The sequence below is a fragment of the Apium graveolens genome, chromosome 1, assembly GCF_009905375.1.
Source record: "Apium graveolens cultivar Ventura chromosome 1, ASM990537v1, whole genome shotgun sequence".
Lineage (NCBI taxonomy): Eukaryota > Viridiplantae > Streptophyta > Magnoliopsida > Apiales > Apiaceae > Apium > Apium graveolens.
In genome coordinates this window covers 176,109,191-176,120,108 of record NC_133647.1, presented here as the reverse complement: position 1 = coordinate 176,120,108, position 10,918 = coordinate 176,109,191, and positions in this window count along the sequence as shown.

Genomic DNA, 10,918 nt, shown 5'->3' with positions numbered 1-10,918 from the left:
ATAGTTCTTCCTTAGTTGTCTCTTAATATCAAGCATTGTGGCTTCTGGAAGTTTAGCATCCAATCTTTCAGAAATATCCTTCTTTACTTGATCAATCTCAGTCTTGATGGAAGTGACATCCTGATTGTGTTGCAAGCCTTAGATTTGACGCATTTGTAGAGAATTTAGATGTGCCTGGAAGAGCATTTCGGTGCCAGCATCTGTTGTAGATTGAATAGCATTATGTGTCTCCTGGATTTGATGAATGAGAGTGATCTTGAAATGTTGAAGATCACATTCCTTGGAGAATGCCCAAGATGGCAAGCCAGATCTAGAGCTGGTGTTTGCTTTTCCCCTATATCCATGGGCTCTTCACCATCCTCATCATCATTTCCAAAAAGATCTTCAGATTCACCAGTGCCATAGTCTATATCATCACCACCTTTAGGTGGCATGGCTTTGATGGCATCCTTAGCTCTTTGCATGGATTGAGTGGTGTGCACCAAATTAAGTATTCTTTCAGCCTCCTCATTGCCCTGTACAGCTAATGTTTGATAAGATGTAACAGGATGAGTAAATGTCTCAGCATCTAGGGAAATAGAATCTATGACCGCTTGATATTCTTGCTGAAATAATCTTTTCCTTTCTGCATCATTGACATTCATTGAATCACTAGCAATGGTGTCCATCCTTATCTCTCCAGTACCTGCATTTCTCTCATGATCTCTCTCTTTTTGCATCAAGGGCTCCCCTTGGCTACCCACCCTCACCTTCACCATCTAAGGTGGGACTCCTCTAACTCACTTTGCCAGTCCTGAAGAAATGCACTGTATTTGTTCACTCATATTCTCTTCTTTTTCCTGGGAGCAACCCAGCCTTTCACTCAGTTCACTCCCTTCCCTCAGTCCTAAGAGTGATTGCACTACCACTAAGTCTTCTGTACTTGTGAGAATTGAAGAAATTTGAAGTTGTGCAGAGACACCCGACAGATGATGAATATCCATCGGGATAGTAGTATGGCCATCCGCCGGATGACTGCTATTAGACTTATCCGTTGGGATACAATCACTACTCGACGGATGATGAATATCCATCAGGATAGAAGAAATGAAAGAGTTTGGAGTGGAGACTATTGTAGACTCTGTGCAGATTGATGAAAATTTAGGCACAGATGTCTCAACAGACTCAGAAAGAAATGGCAAGTGAGCCAACAAATCATCTAAAAGATGATGCTCACTTGCTTGGATTTTTGTCTACTCCAAAAGAGTTAAAGATGGAGAATTTGGAAGTGATGTATTGATCATGTCAACATCCAGTGAGTGTGTGGGTGAATTTGGTGTTTTAGGTGCTTCAATTGTTAAAGATTTTGACTATGACTCCACATTTATTGGAGCCACATCAATCTAACTTTGAGATGGTGCAGTGACTGGGTCTTTAGCTCCAGTTTGCACTGTGTGTGTTTCCTCTGCATCCCCAAGGGTTTTGATCTTTTCTTTCTAGCATAAGTTTGTGGTGAACTTGTGTCCCTAGCCCTGTTCATCTGTGCTCCTGGTTGAGAGCTTGTTTCAATAGTAACATCCTTTTGAGAGGATGAAACTAGAATTGAGCTTACTTCCTTATTAACAACCACAATTTGTTGGGAAACTGTGGTGTGGCTAAGCTTGGGTACACTCATCTCACCAACCTTATCCTTAGGGTTTCTTTGATTTTCATCATGTCCCTCACCTTGCTCACTCACCTTCACACTCCCTTATTTATGTTTAGTATATTTTGCAACTGATTTCTTTTGAAAGAAACCAGATGGGGCTTTCTTAGATTTGGATTTTGAAATTGTTGGTTTGGTAGCTTGGGTAGGCATCTGTTGGGTCATTGACACAGATGCCATAGCTACACTAGAAGGCAAAAAATGTGTGAGGTTGGAAGAGTGGAGACAGTGGTGCTTACCTCACTTACCTGAGGTCCCTCCATGATTGGAAAATAATGGAGAGGCACCTTTTTGTGGTGATTTGTCCCGTTGAGATCTGCAATAATCCTCCTTTCTTGAACCCAACAATTTAGGTTGTTGGTTGGGTTCTCAATTGTTATGTTCTCAATAAGATGGTTAGCAAGCATCATAAAGAATCTAGCATAATCGACAATTTTACCTCTCTTAATAAGCTCTCCTAACTTATATCTTAACTCAAACAAGACCAAGTCACTGAAATAAAAGTACTCATCAGTAACTAGCATGTAAAGCATGGAAATGTTAACAGAATCAAAGTTACTAATCTTACCAGAGAATACCTTAGTTACCACATCACACAAAAAGCTCCATTCCTTTCTAAGACCTAACCTCCTAATTTCACTTAACTTAGTGGTAGTAAGTGCATAGCCCATGGAATTTAGCATGTTAACTATATCTGTGTCTGTGTGTGGAACATTAGCAGTATTATCAGGAATTCTAAAGCATGCCCTGACAATGTCACTATTAATGCAAAACTGCTTACCTTTGAGAGTGAAAGTGATGGTCTTGTCAGTAGAGTTGTACACTGCAGTTGTTCATATCTCCTCCACAACTTCACCGTAGATAGTGGGTGATTCCAGTATAGCATAACTGAGTTTACAGCTTTTCACAAAATCCATCATCTTGTTTAAACTCTCCAGACTGTTGAATCTCCTTGTTTACAAGAGCTGTGAAGTTGTTCTTTTCATAGATATATCCACTTTGAGACATGATTTTGATGACTGGTGCCATTGTTAGAGACTAAGTAATTTGCAGAGAGAATATTTTCTTTGGAGAAGAAAGGAAGTTAGAGCAATTGATTTGAGAATGATAAAATAGTATAATAAAAATAAGTTCTGCTTTTATGCTATCTCATAAATAAACTGTCAAAAATAATAAAGTGAAATAAAGTAACCAATCAAAATAGCCCAAAATAGCCATTTAAAAATAAATAAACTGTAAAAATTCTGTCACTTATCCGTCGTGTCATGCTTACAAACTGTAAGTATACTCGATGGATAATGTTCAGAGTTTTAACGACTAAGATTAAGACTATTCGACGGATGAGGATAAATCAGTTATCCGCCTGGTTATAAAATAATCCAGAAAAGTAATTGATTTTTATTAACAAATAATATTTCGATGGATGATCAAACTCGATGGATAATGAACATCCGTTGGGATGTAAATTTTGACTGAGCCAAAATTTCAACCAAAGCTAAAGAATCAATTCATTTTCTGGCTGCATTAAAACTTGCAAAAATATCTGAAATAATTCAAAAATAATTAAGCATACCTAACTCACTTACCAACCTTGAGAAGTTGGATTCATCAAGTGGCTTGGTAAATATATCTGCAAGCTGCTTTTCACTTGGAACAAAATGAAGTTCCACAATACCATTCATCATGTGTTCCCTTATGAAGTGGTACTTGATGTCTATGTGCTTTGTTCTTGAATGCTGCACTAGATTTTCAGTGATGGCAATTGCACTTGTGTTATCACAGAAAATGGGAATTTTATTCACTTGTAGACCCTAGTCCAACAATTGGTTTTTCATCCACAAAATCTATGCACAGCAACTGCCAGCAACAATATATTCAGCTTCAGCTGTAGAAGTAGAAACTGAATTTTGCTTCTTACTGAACCAGGATACAAGCTTGTTCCCTGGAAATTGACAGGTTCCTGTTGTGCTTTTTCTGTCTATTTTACAACCTGCATAATCTGCATCTGAATAGCCAGTTAGATCAAAACCAGAATCTCTAGGGTACCAAATGCCAAGTTTTGGTGTTCCCTTGAGATATCTGAAAATTCTCTTAATAGCTATTAGGTGATATTCTCTAGGATCAGCCTAAAATCTGGTATAAAGACAAGTAGCAAACATTATATCTGGCCTACTAGCTGTTAAGTACAGAAGTGAGCCAACCATGCCCCTATAGCTTGAAATATCCACAGACTTTTCAGTAGTGTTTAATTCAAGCTTGGTTGCAGTGGCCATGGGAGTTTTTGCAGATGTGCAATCCATTAGATCAAACTTCTTTAAAAGATCATGAATATATTTAGTTTGACTAATGAATATTTCATCACTAACTTGCTTAACTTGTAAACCAAGAAAGTAAGTTAGTTCTCTCATCATGCTCATTTCATACTTACTTTGCATCAATTTGGCAAACTTTTTGCAAAGTTTTTCATCTTTAGAACCAAATATAATATTATCTACATAGATTTAAACAGGTATACTAGAGCCATTAACATTTCTAAAGAATAAAGTTTTATCAACAGTACCTCTTGTGAAGTGATTTTCCAAAAGAAACTTTGATAAAGTGTCATACCAGGCTCTAGGCGCTTGCTTCAGTCCATAAAGTGCCTTCAAAATATAGTAGACATATTCTGGAAAATTTGGGTCTTCAAAACCAGGAGACTGACTAACATAGACTTCTTCCTCCAAATCTCCATTCAGAAAAGCACTTTTGACATCCATTTGATAGACCTTGAAATTGGCATGAGCTGCATAGAGAAGATTCTGATGGCTTCAAGTCTTGCAACAGGAGCAAAGGTTTCATCAAAATCTATTCCTTCTTGTTGACAGTAGCTCTTAGCAACCACTCTAGCTTTGTTCCTGATCACTATACCATTTTCATCCATCTTTTTTCTGAATACCCACTTGGTGTCTTTCCTTTAGGTTTGGACACCAGCTTCCATACCTTGTTCCTTTCAAATTGGTTTAGCTCCTCCTGCATAGCTAAAATCCAATCAGGATCCAACAAAGCTTCTTCTACCTTCTTTGGTTCTTCCTTAGATAGGAAGCTTCTATATAGACATTCTTCTTGAGTTTCTCTTTTTGTTTGAACTCTAGAAGATGCATCACCAATGATGAGCTCAAAAGGGTGATCTTTAGTCCATTTACTTTTTTGAGGTAGATTAGCTCTAGATGAAGAGGCCTCATTGTTGTCTTGATGTGTGACTGAGTTTTGATTATTAGAAACTCCCCCTGAGTTTGTGAATCCATGATTTGAGAAAGGGGAACTTTCTGTAAGTGATCTATTCTGACTTTCAGCTTCTCTTAATGTTCCGACGGATGATGCACTTTGTGTCCCAACGGATGAAGCTGATTGTCTCCCGACGGATAATGCAGATTGTCTCCCGACGGATAAAGCATTTTGTAACTCGACAGATGTTGAATTATGTGCTTCATTAGTTGTATATTTTTCTGCATTATCCTTATTCACTGTTTTTTTATCACTTTCATCATCACTGTCATCACTAACCATCTCCACATTATCAAACTTGAGGCTTTCATGGAAATCTCCATCTTGCAGTCCCTCAATCTTTTTGTCATCAAACACAACATGTATTGATTCCATAACAATGTTGGTTCTTAGATTGTAGACCCTATATGCCTTTCCCACAACATATCCAACAAAAATTCCTTCATCTGCTTTAGCATCAAACTTCCCATGTTGATCAGTTTGATTCCTCAAGATATAACATTTGCAGCCAAAGACATGAAGAAAATTTAGAGTTGGTTTCCTATTCTTGAACAATTGATAGGGTGTCATATACTTTGCTTGATTAACCAAAGAAACATTCTGAGTGTAGTAGGCAGTATTCACAGCTTCAGCCCAAAAATATGTTGGTAACTTTGATTCTTCAAGCATTGTTCCTGCAGCTTCAATTAGAGATTTGTTCTTTCTTTCCACTACTCCATTTTGTTGTGGAGTTCTTGCTGCAGAAAACTCATGCATAATCCCATTCTCTTCACAAAATGATCTCATCACAGAATTCTTGAACTCAGTTCCATTGTCACTCCTGATTCTTCTTACTTTAAAATCAGGATGATTGTTGACTTGCCTTATGTGATTGATGATGATTTCACTAGCTTCATCTTTAGACTTAAGGATGTTCAAGAGAAATTTGAGAAATCATCCACAATTACTAGGCAAAATATTTTCTTGAGATGGACAACACATTGACTGGACCAAATAAATCCATGTGTAACAATTGCAAAGGTTCTTTAATTGTTGAATCAAGCTTCTTTCTTAATGATGCTTTGATCTGCTTTCCTTTCTGGCAGGCATCACACAATCCATCCTTAGTAAACTCCACTTGAGGAATACCTCTAACTAGTTCTTTCTTGACAAGCTCATTCATGGTCTTGAAGTTTAGATGAGATAGCTTCTTGTGCCATAGCCAACTTTCATCTTGACTTGCTTTACTGAGAAGACAAGTGACAGATTCTGCATTTGATGAGTTGAAGTCAACTAGATACACATTTCCTTTTCTCACTCCAGTGAGAACCACTTTGTTGCTCCTTTTGTTTGTCACAACACAGGCTTCTGAATTGAAGGTTACTGAATTGCCCTTATCACAAAGCTGGTTGATACTCAACAAATTATGCTTGAGACCATCCACTAGGGCAACCTCTTTAATGATGACATTGTCTTTTGAAATCAAACCATACTCCACAGTATAACCTTTGTTGTCATCTCCAAAAGTAATACTTGTGCCAGCTCTTTCCTTGAACTCTGTGAGCAGGGTAGAATCTCCAGTCATGTGCCTTGAGCAACCACTATCCAAATACCAAAGATTCTTTCTATTTCCCTGCACAAATCAAAACCAAATCAAGTTGATTTTGGTACCCAAGTTTCCTTGGGTCCTGCCTTGTTAGCTTTCTTCTTTGGTTTCTTAGGTTTAATTTCATTTGACTTGGGAATTTCTGATTCATCCTTATTCATTTGAGTTGGACCTTTGAAACAAGTCATTAAAACAGAATTATCATGCACATTTTGATTAACAGGAAAAGGCATGTTGTTTGCAAACATGTTATTTCAGTAAGGCATATTAAATGGCATTTGTGGCATACTAAATGCAGCATAATAAGGATTAGGTGCAAATGGCATATTAGCAAATTGTGCATTCATATTCTGAGTAGACATAACATTCATAGGCATGGTAGGCATTGAAAGGAATATGTCCTAAGTCCAATCATGTATAAGGATTTAGGAATAACTTTTATGTAATCTGTTTTGATTTCATTGATATTAATAAAAGACTTGTTTTGTTTTTATTACGGGCTTTATCTATTTAAGTGTTTAAATAAGATATACCATAGTTTAGAGTAAAGCTTTTTATGGATTATGATGAGATCATAATAGTGAGACCTAAAAAGATGATAACTCTAAACTTAAATAGTTCCTGGTCATAGGATTACTAACTGGTAATTAATAATCCGCAAAGATCGGTACATACTATACTTGCTTCATTATGAAGGATGTCTGTTCTCATAGACATTTGTGTGGTGACACTATAGCTAGTATGTAGGTGCTTATTATAGAATAAGTTCACTGAACATGACTCGCACAGCTGAACAACTGATGAAGTTCACTCACGTGTTATCAGTTGTTCACATAGTGATAGTTGTACAAGTATCCTTAGACTTGAGGTCATCATAGTCATCTTGTGTACACTGAACTATGCTTTGGTTTAGTTCTTAGTCTCCAGGGACAATTATTAGGGCTCTTCTGGGTATAGGAATTTGTACACGAAGATAGTGTATGATCAATAAAGGATCTACCCCTTCCAGTGAAGGAAGCGAATGTTCAAGGCTGATCCACTTATGCTAGTTCAGGAATCTCTGGCCAGAGTGAATGAAATTAGAAAGGAGTTTCTAATTTGCATAGAACTACGCATAGTAAATGGTAAGCAAGTGATTGAATTAGATAGGCTTGACACGAGATCCATGCCTTGTATTTAATCGGGACATTGTAGGGTAGAAGGAGTTTATTGTACGGTAACTATTCACTGAATAGGTTCTTGGTATTCTAAGCAGTGAATTCATATTATCCGGATAGTCGCGATATGCTGAGAAGTATCCCTCACGATGTAGAATAAATGTGATTATTTAATTAATCATATTTAATAAATTAGAGAATTTATATAAATAATGATAAAATAGTTTTATTATTATTTATTTCTACTACCGGCTTAATATTGAACCTACAGGGTCACGCCATAAAAAGAGAATGATTTAATGGTGGAGGAATTAATTAATAATGGCTAATAATTATTTATTTATGAAATAAATAATTAATTGGCAAATTTAATAATTGATTAAATGAGATTTAATTGATTATAAATTAATTAAGAAAAATTCTTAATATAATTAATTAAAGGATTTAATTTTTGGAAATTAAATCAAGAGAGAGAATTATTTCTAAAGTGTTTAGAAAAAGGATTAATGATTAAAAGGTGTTTTAATTATTAATGAGAATAATAAATGGGATAATAATAATAATATTTATGGGAAAATTTCAGCTAAAAATTTTGCCTATAAATACACTATTATAGACCCTAATTTTATTCTAACCCACACAAAACCCAAAAAGTTTGGAAAACCCAATTCTCTCCACCTCCTTCCTCCTCCTTAACATCGTTTTCTTGGTGGATACCGGTGGAGTGCTTCACACTTGAGGAGCAACTGCTAAGGATCTCTGATCGTTGTCTCCGAATTATTTTAAAAGGTTAGATTCGATCCCTCGAATTTTTATTCACGATTTATATGCTTTTATTTGGATTTTGTATGTTTAAAAGTGTTTTGCCATGCCCCCGCTGCGTTTAAAATCCAACAATGGTATCAGAGCATAGGTTATATGCATATAGATCTGTGGTAAAAATTTCAGAATTTTATGTGCTTGTATGAATTAATTATGATTTTTACAAGTTATATTATGGATTAATTTTGTCTGATGAGAAATCGTTTCTCAGAATAATTTTGAATGTTGATCTGGGTTCTACAAGTGTTGTAGATCGTCTGGGTATTTTTTTTCATAATTTTAGGATGTATAGATTTTTTATTATGAATTTTTGAAGTTGTTTCAATTAAAATTCGTAATTTAATAAGTAAATATATTATATATATATATATGTTTGTATCGGCTGTATATGTATCTGCTGTGTTATCTGCATCTGTTGAAACTGTGATGCACGGACAAAGGTACAGAGAATGTCAGGCACGGCGTTCGAGACAAGCAAGTGACGACTGCTGAAAAAAAAAGGGTGTAACGCATTCTGGGAATGCGTTACACACCTGTGGCGCATTCACGGAATACGTTACACCCTTTAATGGTTTAAAAGGGGTGTAACGCATCACCGGAATGCGTTACAGGGCTTGTAACGCGTTCCTGTAATGCGTTACAGCCCGTTTGTTGATTTTAAAATTAATTTTCTGGGAGTTTCGTAACTCCGTTTTAGGCGTGCAATATACCGTTGGATTCGTTTTTCCGAGACGGATCTAATGGAGTGATCAATTTTAGTTTATATAAAAGTTTTGATCTGTTTATATTTCCGAAAGTGTTTTAAAGCTGTTTTTAACTGTTTTTAATTGCTTTTAAATGCTTCATGTGATACATAGAGATGTATAATGCTTAGACTAATGTGCTAGATGATATGACATGCCAACCTTGATGTTTATTCATGTTTATATATGTGATATATGCTTAGTTTATCATGTGATGATAGATTTAGGTGAACTTAAATGAACATAAGGCGTTTGTTAGACAACCTAGTATAGTGAAATTGTTTCATAACCTTAATAACAATATTATGAATACAATCATGAGATTCTTGTGTTTATGAAACACATAATTGAATATGAATTTTCGATATGAGAGAAAGGATGATTCTGTCAACAACAGATTTCTATCTGTAAGAAAGGGTTATTAAGTGACGCCTCTTGACAATGCTCCACCCGATCTGGGAATCATCTGATTATTGATTATTGATTTGAAATATTTAATTTAAAAGGAAGAATCTCTTTATAATATGATTATGATTGTAACGTAATATAATCCCTCTAAAATTAAATAATATCAAGTAGTAATTGGTCAATGACACAACGGGCTTGTGTCGGTCATAGCCTTCCAACATGATAGAAAAGTAGTTCTTATTTTTAAATCATTGTCATTTCGTGCCACAGCCGAGGGCTTTGATTTCGAAGTAAGAAATACTTGTCTATTACATAGAGATGTGTACATTGAATAAGAATCTAAATGTCGTTACGTGCCACAGCCGTGGGCCTTTGGGGACTGATTCAATTGTATGGAATGTTGGGTTAGACTTGACTTAGAATATTGAGTTTGTCGTGCCACAGCCGTGACTCAATTATTCAAGAGGCTAAAGTTTGATTAGGGAATAACATAAGATGTAATTGACAAGAGTTGTCTGCCTATTGAACATTACATGGCGTTTAGTGCCACAACAGGGGTTGTGTAATGGAATGTAGGATCCCTATTCCCACTAGCATTATGAATGCTTAATTTTTCACGTAGGGGGTTGAATAAATTAGGAAAACTAGTGGGAGCCACTTATGAATAAAGACCCGATTCATATAGTGTTTTGAAATGAAATCGAATATTTGCTAAGTGTTGTTATGTGTTTATCATTTACAGATTTACTTTGTACGTTATGTCTTCTGCACTATCACTCAGGAGCATACTGGATGCTCACAAATTGACTGGTCCTAATTATACTGACTGGCTTCGAAACTTGAGAATTGTTCTCAGGATTGAGAAGCTGGAATACGTGATTGACTCACCTAAGCCTACTGAACCTGCTAGTGATGCACATAATGATGAACATGTTGTGTATCGTAAGTGGATATATGATGCAAATGTTGCTCAATGCATCATGCTAGCTTCCATGAACATTGAGCTACAGAAGCAACATGAGCATATGGATGCTCACACTATCCTCATGCATCTACAAGAGTTGTATGATGTGGCGGGGAGGACAACTCGATATGAGATATCGAAGGAGTTGTTCGGTTGTAGGATGTCTGAGGGATCATCTATGAATGACCATGTACTTAAGATGATCAATTTGATTGAACGTCTTGGACAACTTGGTTTTGCCATGGATGGGGAGCTGAGCCAAGACTTGGTCTTGCAATCGCTTCCGAGTTC